The sequence below is a fragment of the Zonotrichia leucophrys genome, chromosome 12 (assembly GCF_028769735.1).
Source record: "Zonotrichia leucophrys gambelii isolate GWCS_2022_RI chromosome 12, RI_Zleu_2.0, whole genome shotgun sequence".
Lineage (NCBI taxonomy): Eukaryota > Metazoa > Chordata > Aves > Passeriformes > Passerellidae > Zonotrichia > Zonotrichia leucophrys.
Genome location: NC_088182.1, coordinates 1040967 through 1057725, shown reverse-complemented (window position 1 = coordinate 1057725; position 16759 = coordinate 1040967). Strand labels below are relative to the sequence as shown.

The following is a 16759-nucleotide window of genomic DNA, read 5'->3' as shown; positions in this document are numbered from 1 at the left end:
CCAGGTCAGCCTGCACAGGGCACCACTCTCGCTGTGCTTGGGATCAGGGCAGGGGCAGAAATCGTGGTGGTGCTGCTGGGGCTCTGCACCCCCTGTCTGCCTGGGTCGTTCCCAAGGGAAATCTGCCCTGTGCCTGGATCCAGGGGCTGTGGTTCCACTGAGCAGCAGGCCTGGCTCTCGCTGCTCTGCCAAGAGCAATGGAATGTTTAACAAAGAAGGATCTGAGTTGGCCAAATCGCTTGGTGCATTCTGCCGGTGGAAATTGAAGGCATTTTTCTCCAGAATGCAGCAGTGATCACTGGGAATAGCTCCTTACAAACGGGAAATATCCCTGGCTCCTGCACTTCAGGTGCAGCAATCTCCCTGGATGGAGGAAAAGGTCTCATTTTGTCTCGGAGTTCACTCATTTATGAGCTCTTCCTCATCTGGACGGGCAGCGAGGTGAAATTGCCTGAGCTCTATTAAGCTTTAAACACGAGCCGTCCATCCATCCCAACAAAACACTCCTCAGGAGATTGTGCTGCTCAGTTCCCCTCCTGCCTGCTCCCAGTGTGCAGGAATAAACTCAGGCCATGTCCGCTGCTTCTCCAGCAGGATGGAGCTGTGAACCTGGGAGGTGACACCAGCAGTTCCTGTGACATTCCTGTTTGTTTATCCTCTCTGAAATAACTGCTGGGCTTTTCCAGGGGGAGCTCAGTGTATGGGACCTCCTGGCAGTTCTTGAAATAATTAATTAATCCCTTTAATCTCAGCAAGAATTGCCCAAAATATTAATTTGTGTTTGAATTTTAATGCATTGTGTTTAATATTGTGTTTTCCCTCACTAGGCTGGAGATGATGGAGAAATGAGGATGCCAGCTATGCTGAATTCCAGGTTTAAGGCTTTAAACAGATCCTTCTGCTTTCCCTGGAGCAGAGCCTTGGGAGAGGAGCTGAGAGCAGCCCTGGAGTGGCCATGGCAGGATGGTGACCTGGAGCCTCCTGTGAGTGACCAACCCCTGGTTCCAGGTAATCCTGTGAGTGACCATCCATCCCCTGGTTCCAGGTGTCCTGTGAGTGACCATCCATCCCCTGGTTCCAGGTGTCCTGTGAGTGACCATCCATCCCCCGGTTCCAGTGTCCTGAGTGACATCCCTGTTCCAGGTAATCCTTGATGACCATCCCCTGGTTCCAGGTGTCCTGTGAGTGACCATCCATCCCCTGGTTCCAGGTAATCCTGTGAGTGACCATCCATCCCCTGGTTCCAGGTGTCCTGTGAGTGACCATCCATCCCCTGGTTCCAGGTGTCCTGTGAGTGACCATCCATCCCCTGGTTCCAGGTGTCCTGTGAGTGACCATCCATCCCCTGGTTCCAGGTGTCCTGTGAGTGACCATCCAACCCCTGGTTCCCCCTCCCCTGCCCTTTCCTGTTTTATATTCCCAGAGAATCCATCTGCTGCTTCTCCCTCAATTGCTGTAAATACAATTTCTCCCAAGGCTGCTGTGGCCATTCCCAGACAAGCTGAGGCAGGGCCTGTCCCTTCCCAGTTATTTAATAACCAGCATTTACTGGGATCCCCAGTAAGAGTCTCTGGCTCTCCCTGAAATTCTTTCTGAGCGGAAAACCAGATAATATTGGGAGTAACTTGGACATTTTGGGATATTTCATGTCAGAGAAATATGGTAGAACTGCACAATAAGTATTGGCTCCCATTTATCACTGCTTCATAATACTTTTTTATTAAACTTTATTTAATCCTCGCTGTCCAACTCATTCTGTTGTCTCTGGCTGTGCCAGGCTTTGATGATTTATTATCTCCTGTTAATAGATATACATTTGGAGCTCCAGAGGGGAGAGCCAGATTAGTTCCTTCAATCTTTGCCAGTGCCCAGGGAGGATTACTTTGGGGAACACTTGCCTGAAAACCCTTCCTAAAGCTCATTTCCAGTTGGAAGTAACTCCAGTGATGGGTTCAGAGCAACCTCAGCCAGGGTTTGAAGAAAAGGTTCCAATCTGGGAATCATTCTAAAATCTCCATTTATCCAAATTTGGTTTTTATTCCTGCAGAATGTCACATTCCATAGGATCTGGGGTAATGGGGTTGTTTCACATGGAAATAAGGGCAGAGCAAACCTCATCCTTCCAGTTCGCCCCTCCTTCCCAGCAGCTGTTGGGAACACAAATATTATCCTGCTGTATATGCACAGCTATAATTTGAAATTATAAATAGTGCCTAATTTTACTGGTATTTACTCCACAGACATAAATAGAGCTCAAATGAACTGGAAAATAAAAATAAAAGAATGTTTCTATCTCGTGGAGATGTCAGTGCTAGGTTGAATTTATTTTGATCTGATTAAGTATCACATATAATTTTTCATCACACTGTATATTTAACAAAATCAGTCTGTGATTTAATATTTAGAAGAAAAATAGTGACAAATATAAATGCTATTTATTAGGAAGCAAATGAGCATGCCCAGTCACCAAAAGGGTTGAATTTTATAGTGAGTGAGTGTCAAAGTAATATAAATAGTATGGATACTTCAGGTAAAAATGTATTTTTTTTTAATGGGCAGATTGAAAATTCTGAAATTTGGCAAAATAATTATTAACCATAATGCTCAGGAAACAATTTATTCAAGAAATAGAGCTCCTTATTTGTGGAGCTTTGAGACATTTCTTGCATTTATTCCCACGTTACAGCTTATTTATGATTTATTCCGATGTCCTTCAGAAGTGTCCCCTCTGTGGGGTGGAAGGGTGTTGTGCCATTGCCATGTGCAGTGGGGACCCCTCCAAAAATCCCCTGTGCTGGGTTCATTCATTGCTGTGACGGCCCCTGAATGCTTTTTGCTCTTTTATTTTAAACCTGCTCGTTTCTCCTGGAGCCATGACTGAGGTTTGTGATTGCCATCACCCAGTGCAGCATTTTCAAACCCAAACCACGTCCTCCAAATCATTTCAGGGAGCAACTGAGACAATTTGTTAATGAGCTGATGTCTGGAGTGGCTCCTCATATTGAGTAGCACCCTAGAGCATGGAAATTTTCTTTATTCCTGGCTGTTAATAAGTTATTATTCCCCCATTATCATCACTATTATTTATTAATGGCTGTTCCAGTGCTTTGGTCATGCTCATCATCCCCTTTTCCAGCAGCCATGCTGGGCTGTTGATGCTGTCCCACTTTCCCTGCAAACACAGCCAGAGGTTTCTCTGCTGCAGGAGAAAATCCAGATTTGGGTCCTGGTGGCTTCTGGGGTGGAATTTCCTGGGAGGGACGATCTGAGCCACTGCTGGGAATTGGAGTTGTTCCTTAAATTCCGGGCTGGGAGCTTGGAATGGCCCAGAGCCACCTTGAGCCCCTGGAGCTGTCCCTGGTCCTGATGGGCAGAACGGCACAGGGCTCTTAAAGGCTCTGAGAGATGAGAACTTTGAACTCATGTGTTTCCAGAAGGTGATGATTTGTATTTCTAGATATTTGTATATGATATTAAAAGAAACTATATACTAAAACTATACTAAAGAGAAAGGAGACATCAGAAGGCTGGAAAGGAATGATAGTGAAAACCTGTGACAGACTCAGAGTCTGACACAGCTGGACTGTGATTGGTCATTAATTAAAACCAATTCACATGGAACCAATCAAAGATGCACCTGTTGGTAAACGATCTCCAGCCCACATTCCAAGCAATCAGATAATTATTGTTTCATTCTTTTCTGAGGCCTCTCAGCTTCCCAGGAAAAGAACTCCTGGTGAAGGGATATTTCAGAGAATATCCTGGTGATGAGGAAGTGTTTGAGCAGCTCCTGCCCCTCTCTGTGTGTTGGGTAAGGTTTATCCTGTTCAGGGCAGAGCTTTAGGAAGGCAGCACCTGGAGCTGAGGGGTGCCAGAGCCAGCAGGGCTGGCACCAGCTCCCCTGGCATTGCCCTCCTTGTGTGCAGGATTTCTGCTCTCCTCCAGCAGAGTGCATTGCAGCAGTGCTGTTCAGCTCTCCTGCTCCGCTCTCCTTGTTTTGCTCAGTGCGCTGTTGCTGGTTGTGTTTATTTTTATTTATTTATTTCCGGTGGATTGCTTTCAGGGAAATATTCAGCAAACACATAAAGAGCCGTGGGACTGTGCTGCCCATAGGATCTGCAGACTCCAGCTGAGATGGGATGGGCAGGAGCTGCTGCTGCCTCAGACAGAAGGAGCCCCTTGATTGCACCTGTGGGAATCCTTTCTCACTGTGCATTACCAGGCTGTGCCCAGCTGGGCATGGGGGAGAGGGATGGGGAAAAGGGGACAGGATGTGCCAGGAACCCCTCTGCTTCCAGCAGAGTGCTGATGGACAGCTGGCAAATCAGTGTCCCAAAGGTGGTGAGTTTCTATTCACATTTATGAAAATTCCCCACTCTTCTGCCTTCTGTCGGGAATTCACTCAGTAACTCAAAGCATTTGGTGAAACTCTTATTTCCACATCAACAGAGCTCCAGGGGAGGTATCCCCTCCTGCCCAGCCCTGCATGCCAGCACCCTGCCTTTCCAAGCAGAAATATTTGTTTAAATAGTTTGATTTGTGTCTGCTGACTCACAGCTTAATGGGATTTTAGATCTGTTTGTCTCAGTGCCTGGTTCCGGTGTCTGGTGTTCCATGGGACAAACTCCAGCATCTCCCAGGACACCCAGCCCAAGGGCAGCTCAGGGGCTGGGGGTATGGCAGGACCAGCCTGCAGAGGGAACAAGGAGAGGAGCAGGGCTGGGTTGTGCTCTGCAGGAACCTTAACAAGGCAGGAGATCTGCTCCCAGTGTTTTTCCACTTGACTGCACTGGTTTTCTATGGAGGGGAAAAAACCCAAGTACTTTTTAGTGTTCTGTGTTGTTTTTAATAGCTCAACGCTTACTGGATCTGTGCAGTGTTCAAGACCTCATGAATTTTTAAAGAAACCCAACAGAAAACACAAACAGAACATGTTTGCACCCGGGAGGGTTTTTCACGCCTTTTCTGAATCCTGTGTCAGCTCTTGGGGTCACAGCTCCTCCTGCAAGGCTGGAGAGCTCCTGGAAGTCCTGGGGCTTCTCCTTGGTGTTTGAGAGTCACAGGAGGCACAAAGCACTGCTGGGTTTGACCTTGCTGGTGGGAAAGCTCAGTGGAGTATTTGGGATTGTTGGGGGGCACTGAGGGACACCCCAGGGCTGTCACCCACAGGGCTGGCATTGCCAAGCAAGCAGGAGCAAGGAAGGTTTATTCCCATTAACCAGTGGTGGTTCCAGTAAGGATTTTGGTGGTTCAGAGGAGTTCCTGATCTGCTCCAGATCAGGAGTGTTTCATGTCAGGTGAGGCCCTGGCACAGGTGCCCAGAGCAGCTGGGGCTGCCCCATCCCTGGCAGTGCCCAAGGCCAGGCTGGATGGGACTTGGAGCAGCCTGGGACAGTGGGAGGTGTCCCTGCCACGGCAGGGGTGGCACTGGGTGGGATTTAAGCTTCTGTCCTATAATTCAAATTTCTCCAAGGTTGTGCATGCACCAGGCAGCTCCAAGGCCTCTCCTTTCCCTGAAACAGTTCCCAATATTTCTGCCTTACATTATCATTCTTCAGTGAGAGCATTTTCTCTTTTCAGCAGTTTCTGATATGGGCTTTTTTTTCATTCCCTTCTGGTCCATTTTGTGAGAAAATTGAAGCACATTTCAGGACAGGTTGTTTTGACAGAAGGGAAATAACCCTTTTCTTCCCTGGTGGAAGCAGCTCTGTCCAAATTGGTGAGATTCTTTCCCTCCCAGCCATTTCTGCTCTCCTGGAAGGGAAGCTGGGCAGTCATTCTCTTGCCACATGGAAAATGAGAGTTCTGCTGTTGGATTTCAAAGTGAGAACAGGATGCAGATGCCTCCACGTTATGGGAAAACAGTATTGCAAAATCTGCTGCAAACAGCTCCTTGGGAAAAACTGCCCATGACAGGGGACAGGCACTTTTAACCTCATTTTCTGTATTTATAGAAAATCTTTTGTGTACCTCAATGGAATTCATTGTCCTGTGCCAGAGGGAGGGTGCAGACTGGAGGAGGGACTGAGTGAGAGGTGTCTGAAATGAAGCATTCCAGCTTCTCTGGACATCTCATTTCCCTCACCCTGTGCCTGCACAGCCACGTGCCCAGAGCAGCAGGTAGGCCTGGAGAGTTCTCCTTCCCTGGCAATTTCATCCTACACAGGCTAGAAACTCCTTGGGATAGCAAAATCCAGGAAAAATACCGCTTTTATGGCCTTTAAATCAGAGATTCCTGACAAGCTAATAATGGGTACTGTGCTGCTGGTGACAGGGATTTTGCAGTGGCAGCGTTAGGAATTGCCTTTGTCATTGCTGCTGGCTGGACAGGGGTTATGGATGGACCTTGCCAGGGTGCTGCAGAGCAGGAATGATGCCTGGAGAGACCCAACCTCCTCTCTGGGAGCCTTGGCAGGGTAAGGACAGGGCAGGACATTGCAGCAGTGCTGAGCAGCTCATTGCCATGAGGGCTTTATCTCTGTAGGGTGATGTGAGTGAGGTTTTCCCCCTTGCCAGCACTAATTGTTGAGGATTTCCATAAACATTTGCTGTGCAGAGGGAAAAGGGTCAGGATCAGCTCTTCAGGGAGATGTTCTATTAGGAGGCTGCTTTAATAGGCTCCCTTGTACTTCTGAGGCTTCATGAGGAAAGGTTGTGGATATTCTAGCCTTGATCTTATAAATTGCTTTTTAGCACTGTTTACAGTGACATTATCAGTGTGCTGGAAATTGTCTGGGTGCTGGAGTGAGGCAATGGGCCATCCATGGGGAGAAACCTCCTTTCCCCAGCAGCTTTTGCTTTTATCAGCTTTCAGAGAGAGCCCTGGTGAAAATCTCTTGAATCTCTCCCTGGCTGGGAAACAAACAAACATATATTTAGAATATATGTTGAGGAGGGGAGATTCAGAATTTGCATGTTGGCCCAAGCTCTGTGTGTGGGAAGGGCCATGTGTGGATGGGGAGGAGTGAGAAGGTTCCTCAGCCAGGTGTGGTTTCCAGGCCAACTTTGGAAAGTCTCCCAAGCAAACTTGTTTATCCCCTGCCGTTGTATTTCTCTTTCAATGTGCGCTGGAGGTGACGTCAGGTATACATCAAGTAAATGGCTCAGGAGAAGGGAGCTGTCAGGCAGCCATAAATTACTGAGAGTTATGGTCCAGTTTATGGTTCTTCAACTCTTAATACACCTTGCAGCCTTAGCATAGCACTTGAGCTCTCAGTGAGACAACAGTTGACAGGATTATATTTTATTTTAAGAAGTTTATATTTTAAGAAGCCCATTTGCTGCTTTCTTTTTCTCCTACTTCAGTTTTTGTCTTGGAAACAAATGATTATGGAATTTGGGCTTCCTTGTCACTGTCTGAAGTGCCCCCTCAGGTCAGTTTTTTTTTCCTTCCCTCTTTTCCTGCAGGTTTAGGAGCACCTGGCCCAGAAGATGAAGTGTGGCTTAGTGAGATGCTGGGTTTGGAGCTGGGCTTTGCCTCTCCCAGGTACCTGCAGGGTCAGGACGTGGAAGGAAGGCAAGGAACAACTCTGAGCTGAGGTTAAATGTTAGTCCTATGGCATCTCCATGGGATAAATACAAATATCCAAATGGCTTAATGATCTATTAAAAAACAGATGTCAATAAATATTCTCATTTTTTATATATGCATAGATGGAGGGAGGTGGTTCTGCCCCTCTGCTGCCCCTTCCCACCTTTCCTGGTGAGCAGGACAGAGCCTTGTCCCAGGTGAGCCCTTGTGCTGAGCCCGCAGGTGTGCAGGGATGCTGGGGCAGGGATGGCTCCCAGCCCACCACTGCCTCCTGACAGGCAGGCATTTGGCACTCTGCTCCCATGGCAGGCTCCAGCTTCATTTTCCTGTGCTTTCAGCCACTTCTGACTCACTGGAACATCCTGAACAGCACAAAACTGACTGGAAAAAGGACAAACCCCAAGGACTGTGTGTGGTTATTTACCCCAGTTTGTGCCTGGGGCTCTGAAGGAATTCAGCTCCTTTTCCTGGCACAGGTGAGAGAAGGCAAAGCTGGGGTGGGGATGTGCTGGGCACTGGGTAACCCCGGGGGACACAACTGAGCAGCTGATGTGAGCAGGTCTGCCCGGGGTTGCTGGTAGATCTGCCAGAAGCAGCAAAGCCTCTTTGCTGCTGCCTCTCTGCTCTGGAGCTCTGCTCTCAGTGCCAAGAGCTGCAGACCATTTCCACAGAAACAGTTCTGAGCCATGACAATATCCTGTAGAACAGCAGGCTCTTGGGAGTAGGGAGAAAACAGCATTTAAAATTAAAAAAGAAATTGTATTCAAATAGACCAGTTTATGGTTCTCACATTCATTTTTAACAGGGCAAAAGGAGGAAAACCCCATGAGTTCACCTTTCTGTGTACTCCTGCAAACTGGAACACCCTGTGCCTTGTTTATTTGCAATTCTCCCTGCATTTTTGCAGGGTGAATCAGCTTGGATGAAAGGAGAGCCAGCCTCATTCCTGCCAAACCCTCGGGGACCTGGGGACAATGAAACCGAGCTGGATCCTGCAGGATGGGCAGAACTTTGGTCCTGCAGTGCAGCCCAGCCAGGGTGAGTCTGACACTGGTGTGGGTGAGCTCTGCCTGGGGGACAGACCTGGATGTGCCCTCACCACGCAGGGCTGGCCCTGTTTGCCAGCCATGGACAGTGCTGGGGGTGCTGTAGCAGGGTCTGGGAATGGGGAGCTGCTGCTGCAGGGCTGGGGGGTCACTGATGCTGAACCACCTCCAGAGTGGTGCCAGAGCCTGCCCAGCCTGGGGGCTGCCCCGGCAGTGTTAGATGGAAGGTCCTGGTCCCTCCCAGCCCTGGTGGTGTAGAATGTAATCTTATCCCCCAACAAGTTGCACCTGAACCAATTACTAAAGATTAGGAGCAGACTGGATGATAACAGGCCACAGCTGTACCCAATAAGAACAAGTGGTATAAAAGAGTGGATCGGTGGGAACTGGAGTCAGATGATGACTGCAAGGACCAGGAACAGTCAGTGCTTGGAGGAGGTATGAAACCCTGGTGGTATGGAATCCTTGCACTATAATGATAATAGAACTGTTGCTGTATAAGATAACACTGCCCAAGGGCTCTGACCATGCAGGATCAGGGGCTGGCCCTTGCAGGGTCACTGAGCCATGCCCTCAGTCCCTCTACACTCCCATTTTGTGCTGTACATGATCTGTAATGGATCATTCACAGCAGAAATGCAGCTGCTTTGGGTTGCAAATGGCAGCTGGGGCAGGTCCCTGGTCCCAGCTGAAGCTCCTGAGCAGCGCTCTGATGAAAGCAAGGAGCAGAGAGCTCCTGGTCTCTGCTGCCAGGCTGGCTGCTGACCTTTGGCTGCCAGGGCACCAGTGAGGGATGCTGCCAGCTCCCAACTGCAGTGCTCCACAGGTGGATTTGTAGTCAGGAATGAACAGGGAATGTGTTGAGAGCCCAGTCAGTGCAGCTGGCTGCTTTCTGCAGAGGAAGCCCTGGCTGATGTGTTAATTATCCCATTTTTATCTTGTCTGGCTAATGCCACATGAAAAAATGAAATCCTGTAAGGGGAGAAGAGCCTGAGGAGAGCAGTGTGTGGAACATGTCCATTCAATGGCACAGCTCATCAGAGGGAATGTCCTTGTGGGTAGCTGCCCATGATAATGGTGATTACCTGAGTGAGAGAAGCAGGGGCTGCTCCTTCACCCCGTGTTTGCTGCCAGCCCTGAGTTTGAGGGAGGAGCTGAGCCCTTCCCAGCCTTGCTTTGCTGTTGGGTACAAATAAAACTGAATTAACAGAGCCTTCCCCCCCAGCTCCCATTTGTGAGGATGCCTTTGGAAGCTCCACGGTAAATCAGTAATTGTGTGTTGGGAGATGGCAGAGACGAGTTCATGTACATTTGTTACGCACAGAGACCTCTCCAGGTGCTCCTCTGCTCTGCCATTACTGTAATACATGGTTTATTTTACCAGCTTGTGTATCTCACTGAGAAATGGAGCCATCAATTTATGTAGGCATTGTAGTCCTCTTTCCATTCCTGTAATAGCTGCTGTATTTCAGCCATTTATGCACTGCACTAAACTCTTTATTTTTGTTCAGAAAACATTTTTGCCTTAAAACACAAGTTGTAGCTGATACAGTTGTAGAAAGGCCCCATTCTCTGGGAACATGCTTGGAGTAAAAAGCTCATTTTAGTGCAGGTTTTTGGAGATGTCTCTAAAGGCAATTAAAAAAGCAAAGCCTAAAATTCTATGGAGCTCTGAGTGCCCACAGTGGGGGTTAAAGTGATTTTTAGCTGTGCCTGGGATTTTTCTGATCTAGGGGTACAATCGGGTGATTTTCTGTCTACTCAAGCCTGATACTGCTGGGTCTGAAGTACCCAAGGCCCTTTGGGATGTTCAGCCCTGGTGCCCCTTAGATTGACCACATTTTTCCCCTTGAAATTTTGCATTTAAAATATTCCAGGCCCATCCCAGCACAATGCTGGGACTTGTCTCATTCCTGAGACAGGCACAGTTGCAGCAAAGTCTCCAGAAACTGAGCTAAAGATGTACAAAACTAAGGTCAAAAGGATTTCTGTGGGAAAAGTGGGATGTTTGAGTCCTTAAAGAGAGCTCAGAGAAAAGATGGTGTGCCCAAACTTGGTTTATTGTCTGTCTAGACTTCGCAGCCCTCAGGATGTTTTTGTTTCTGCAGCTCTGAATTACGAATGGCCTTCACTTTTTCTACCTTACACTCCAACAAAAGAGCAGGAGGCTCAAAGCAGCAGGGAGAGTGTTCCCAGTGGGAATGGGTGGAACTGTGGCACGTCAGTGTGTGACAGTCCAGGACATTTCTATTGTCTCTGCTGGGTTATGTCTGAGCAGACAAAGCTCTGCTGCAGGGAGCGAGGCCAGATCCCTCTGGATGCATCCTTTGCTCCAGCAGATCCCTCTGGATGCATCCTTTGCTCCAGCAGCACCCACTGTGGTGTCCTGGGACACCTGGGGAAGGTGTCCCAATCCCCCTGCCTGTGTCAATGTGACACATACAATGCCAGTGCCATCTCTGCTCTCCCTGAGTGGACATGGAGCTCCTGGAGCAGGCAGTTCCTCATCCCTCTGTCACTATAGGACACAAAACAACACGACATGGACTTGCTGCTTTTTCCAAGGTAAAAAAGGACTGCTGTTTTCTGACTCCAACATTGATAGATTTCCAGAAGTGACAGTGGATTGGAGGGTGACAGTGCCACCTCTCCAATGACACTGGACAAACCAACAGTCCATCAAATTTCTCCTCATCCATAAAACAATGCAAAACAGTAATTTATTTACATAAAGTGTGTAAGAAAGTTCCTTACAAGAACGTAAACATCAGAAAGCTTAAAAAATCAGGGTGACATCCCTCCAGGTCCATTTCCATTCTGGAGGCAAGGCTGGCACATGGGCAGCACCCAGTGCTGGCACAGTCCCAGCAGCTGCTGCCACTCACTCCTCCCTGCTCCACCACACCAGGACTCCCTCCCAGAACGCCACCAAGTCTGTCAGCTCTGATTAACCTCCTGTCTCCTCCTTTCATCTCCCCTGGACAGCTGTGGGATAAAAGATGTGCTTAAGATCAAAGGAAGAGCACCACCACACAGAGGCATTAAAGCTCACAGAGCTCAGCAAGAGGATGGAGTCTCTTATCCCAGCTGGAGCATTTCCCCCAGTGAAAACGTGGCCAACCTGGGACATTTCTCCTCCAGGGCAGCCTGGGACTCACTGCAGCCCTGAGGAGCTGGCCAGGCTGGCTGGAGCTCCACAGCCACTCACTGGGCTCACGCTGGGTCACAATAGGACACAAAATGAGCAACGTGCACAGGCTGAGATGTCCAAGGTAAGAACAGGGCAGTTTATTTCTGAACCTTCAATATTTATAGACTTTGAAAAGTGACCATGGATTGGAGGAAGAAATTGCCACCCATGAGCCAGGAGCTGTATCCAAACACAGCTGTCCAAAATCCTCTGGAGCTGCAGGAGCTGGGAGAGGTCTGGAGCAGTCACTGTGGTAACAGCATGGGCTCAGGATTCACCTGCAATAGAGGGTGGGTCAGACCCAGGGAAATGGAGCAGCCTCTTACACCAATATTGATCTGGAGCAACAGGTTCCTTCAGAAATGTCTGTAACTCAGAGCTGCCCGAGAACATTGCAGAGCTGAGGCTTCCAAAAGCTTCAAAATCTGTTTATAAATTACATAAATCTCTTTATAAATTTATAAATCATAAATGTATGAATTTACAGGGTTTTCCTGTAAATTTAACTGACCTTTTTTTTCTTTGAAATTAGGGGATGTTCACAAGGCTGTGCACAAAATAAGTCTGAAAATTGTGGCTACTTCAAATGAAAGTACATGGAGATAATGTCTCAGTGTGGAGGTGGTGCCCTGAACGCTGTTCTGGACAGTTCCTGCTCTCTCTCCATGGAGGATTTTGGCTGCTGTGCTTAAGAGCAAGTGGAGCTGCTTTGCCACTTCATTCCAAGTTTTCATATGACAATGAAAAAATGTTTTGGATGATCACATTCTCTGGTGGGGCCTTTCCCTCATTTGTGTTGTTAACCAACATTAAGATCTGCATTTTCATGCCAGCAAAGTCTCCACAGGTAAAACTTTGATGTACAACATATGGAATACATATTTTAATAATTCAGTGTAATTGTGATGGAAAAGAAACCATTGGTGCTGGTATTTGAGCCTTAATGAATATTGTGATGCCTTTAATCACCTTGATCTCATTGGCATTTCAGCAGAGCTGGGTTTAGAAAAGGTGATTATAATATTTTAATATTATAATCAAATATTCATGAAGCAACAGCAGTAGTTAGTTCTTCCATATTACAACTTGGATATTGTTGTAATATTACTCCATTGTTCTGGAGATGGTTGGACTCATGATCCTAAAGGTCTCTTCCAATCTTAATAATTCCACGATTTCTGACACCTTCCAAAGCATTGTCCTGACCCCTTCACTCAGTTCTAACAGTCCCAGTGACATCTGTGAATGAAATTAATTTATATTTGAATGTGGGACCAAAGAGCAATCAAACAGATCCTAAATAGGCAACAATTGCTCAATAAATACTTTTAGTTAAATATAATAAATAAATTAAATATCTGTTTGTTTTAATCTTATTCTCAGATGGCAAACAGTTGTTCCTTATGGCTCATGAAACAAATGCAGCTCAAAAAACCTCAAGCATTTGTTTTTGGTATAAAAACAAACATATTTGACTGATTAAAGAAATTAAATTATTATTTGATTCATTTGGACACTTTGTGCTGTGCTACAGGTGAAAACCAGGAGCTCCTTAGTTTACATTCATACCTCTCCCATCATCTCTTGGCTTCTGAGATGATTTTGTTGTTCAGAGCGGCTCCAATCAGTTCCTGATTTTACTGTCAGCCTGAAAAGAGCATATCTGAACTTCAAAAAAAAGAGTTGAGGGGGGGGAAAAAGAAGAAATAGATTCAAAAATAGATTCCTGCAGAGAGTATAATCAGGAGTAATTTTCTTTCTGCAGAAATACTGCAAAACAAACCGTGCTTGTTCTAAAGCAAGGGAAATATTGGAAGATCACTCTCTAGTGGTAGCAGCCAAATAGGTTTTTGAAAGTGCAGCGAGTCCAGAGCAATTTTACATCTAATTCTGTGCTCTCCTCATAACAATTTACTGTTTGTTTTCCCCGTGTTCTCAGCCTGGCTTGCAGGGCCCGGTGGAGGCGTTTTCCCTGACACGACAGAGGAATGGAGGTGCATGGAGATGAAGGGAGAGCAGCAGGGCAGGGTTTGATCTCCAGGGCCTGCTCTGACACCCTGGGGGCCTTGGGCAGGAGCTCCGGGGGGGACACACTCACAGAACATCAGGGGGATGCTCTGAGCCTTTGCTTTGAAGCTGTTGCTCTCAGATTTCACGTTATTAATTCGTTATATTGCTTGTTAATAACGTGATGCACCTCTGCTTTGTGAGGTGATGGGTCCTGAGCTGGCTCTTGTGGGAGCTTGTTGTGTTTTCTGGGGGGTCAGCACTCCATCCCCTCCAAGGTGGCAATTCAGGGTGTCCTGATTTAAACCAGCCAGAGCCCCAGGAATCCTCAGCCAAGGTGATTTTAGCTGTGTTTGCTGTGCCAGGCTGCCTCCTTGGGGTTTATTGCTGTGCTTGCCCTGTGAATTCTGCCTGGGGGGAGAAGGGGAACCAGTGTTGGTCACTGGCAGTGAAACTGAGAAAACATCTTTTCTGACATGGCCCTGCCCATACCAAACATTGCTGATGGGAATTTAAAGGAAATCATCAAGATTTCCCAGTGCAATGAGATCTGCAGGAAACTCTGGCCACAGTTAGGCTGGGATGCCACAGGATTTGGAGCTAGAAGAGAAAACCTGTTTGCTAAGCACAGGAGGATTTTTTCCAGGTATAAATTCTGAATTTAAACTGTAATATTTAAACCAGGTTAGTCCTGGTGAGGAGCAACTTAGTCTGGGAGGAGATTTAGATTGAGTTACAAGTTATTGCATTCATCAAACCAGCTCTGGCAGACTTGGTCTTAAAGGCACAAAATATAATTTTCAGAAGTGTTTATCTAATCATATCAACAGGATAAATGCTTGAGTACTTCTCAGAATACCACTGGGAATGCCAGGAAACAGTTAAAGTGTCTGGAGCATGGGTAGCTGTGTTTTTATTGTCATTAATACTCAATTTCATACCACAGGAGCTGCTGGCATTGCTAATTTGTCACAATGTCACATTCTTGTTGTACCTGGAATATTTAAGGTTTGTGCCGGTGTCATTGTGGGCCCCTCAGTCTGCAACCTCATTTCACATTCCCTTTGTCCACTGCCTGCCAGTGAAACATCTGCTGCTCATCTGAAATGATTTAGTCACTTAATCACCCCGGAGCATTGATCTGTCCATAACCTTCTGCAGAATAAAGATTTAATGTCAGTCTTGGAGGCTGTGGCAGATACCTCCAGTCTGGTCTTGCTGCAGTTTAGCTAAGCTGTTAACACATTTTTATCTTTTGAGAGTCCTTTTTGAATAAGAAAAGCAAGCAAAGAAATCTTTTATCTCAGTTGTCTTAACAAGTGTTTAACTTGCTGTTGAATATTTCAATAAAAAGGAGTCAAATATTATGCAGAGGACACTGGTCTGCTTTTAAGAGCTGAAACTGAGTAAAGCAAGGTGGTCAAACAGCCAGAGCAGGTCTGGCCCTTTCTAACTGCGAGGAGGTGAAGTGACAGCATTGGCATTTCCCTCCTTGCCCCGGGGCTGCTGCAGGTGTGGGGTCAGGACGGTGCCCAGCAGCCATAAAAGGGTTTTGTGAAGGCTGCAGTTCATCATTGGCATCTGGGGCCCTCTCCCCAAGGCTCTGCAGCCTGCAGAATCACCTGCATCCATCTCTGCCTCTGAGTGAGCTCTGCGTGGCAGGACTGCTCTGTCCTGGAATTGAGTTAACGTGACAGCCACAGTCTCATTGTTATTGGCTGGATGCCATTAATGTTGATGTGACATATTTCTTGCTAATGGGAACATTCATATTATCAGTATTTTCAAAAGGCAGCAGGAAGGAAAAAAGCTCTCCCACAACACTATCGATATTTCCAGGGCAGGCAGTGCAGGAGGGGGCACTCTGCCTTCTGGAGCCCTGCCTTTATTGATTGCTAGAGGTCTTCAAAACATTTTCACCTTTTTTTCTGCACGCTTTTCCCCTTCAGAGGCTGCAAATGAAGGGGAAAATTAACATAAACAGGTAAAAAAATGGAAAAGCAACGCATTTCTGTGAGGATTCCTGAAATACCAGCTGTGTTTGGGTAAAGGGAGCACTGTGATAGGAACAGCTCAGAAGGGAAATGGAGTTTAAAGCAGATTAAGGAATGACTGCTGGACCCTGAGTTATCTGGATTTGTAATAGGTTGAAATCCTGCTTTCCCCTGATTTTTGTGAGCTGGGAAAAACTGATAGAGGTTTTCATGTGGGACCAGGTAAGGTGGTCACTGGGATGGGGGCGGTTTTTAAGGAATTGATGCAGCTGCCCGAACATCAGATGAATCTGATTTCCACCTCTGCATTAGCTCTGTTTGAAATCAGGTAATAATAAAGTAGGAAACTTTGAGTAAGAAGAGTAATAAAGTAGTAAACAGGCAAACTGAAGGGGGAAGGTGACTTTGGAGCAGTGTGAGAATGGCTCTTTCTCTGCTTCCTTCAAAGGAAGTGCTGTGTTTGGGTAAAAGAGGATTATGAAAAGAAAACTGATTTAAAAAACACCTAGAAATCCCAAGAGGCTAGGAGACTGATTTTTAAACTATTTTTATTATTTTTCTCTATTTAGAAAATCACTGGTAACTGATTTCTGGATCCATAATGATATTAGAAAATAAATGAACAGACTTTCTCTGCCCAGTGCATTTTAACTTTGCAGGTACTGCCAAAGTTCCAAATTGAGGCAGACTTGAGACCCAACTTCCCTGAAATGAGCCATGACAAAAAGTTAACAGGATCCAGCCACTCTGCTCTGAAATACCTCATCTGGGCTGATTTCACAAAGCTGAAGGAGGGAATAATTCAGTCCTGTGGGTGAGTTTGGTCAGAGATCTCAGCGTTATTTCAGCCTGTTATTTCCAGCTCAGCTTTTCAGATTTGCAATTACTTGATGCCAGTGTGAGAGAGGCACACGGAGTGAACTGAGCAGCCCCTGTGCCACGCCTGGGGATGCTGAGCTCCAATCCCAATCTCCTCAGAGCAGCGTGGGAG

General features: G+C 46.8%; 1 long non-coding RNA gene across 2 annotated transcripts; it reads left to right on the top strand.

The window, feature by feature from the left end:
- Window positions 1–8461: 8461 nt before the first annotated feature.
- Window positions 8462–13303, top strand: LOC135453251 (uncharacterized). 2 transcript variants are annotated; one of them, XR_010441813.1, is made up of 3 exons: window positions 8462–8569; window positions 11563–11849; window positions 12300–13303. It is a non-coding gene; the product is annotated as an uncharacterized LOC135453251 (long non-coding RNA). The 2 variants fall into 2 exon arrangements; XR_010441812.1 differs by lacking the exon at window positions 8462–8569 and adding an exon at window positions 8961–9015.
- Window positions 13304–16759: the final 3456 nt, after the last annotated feature.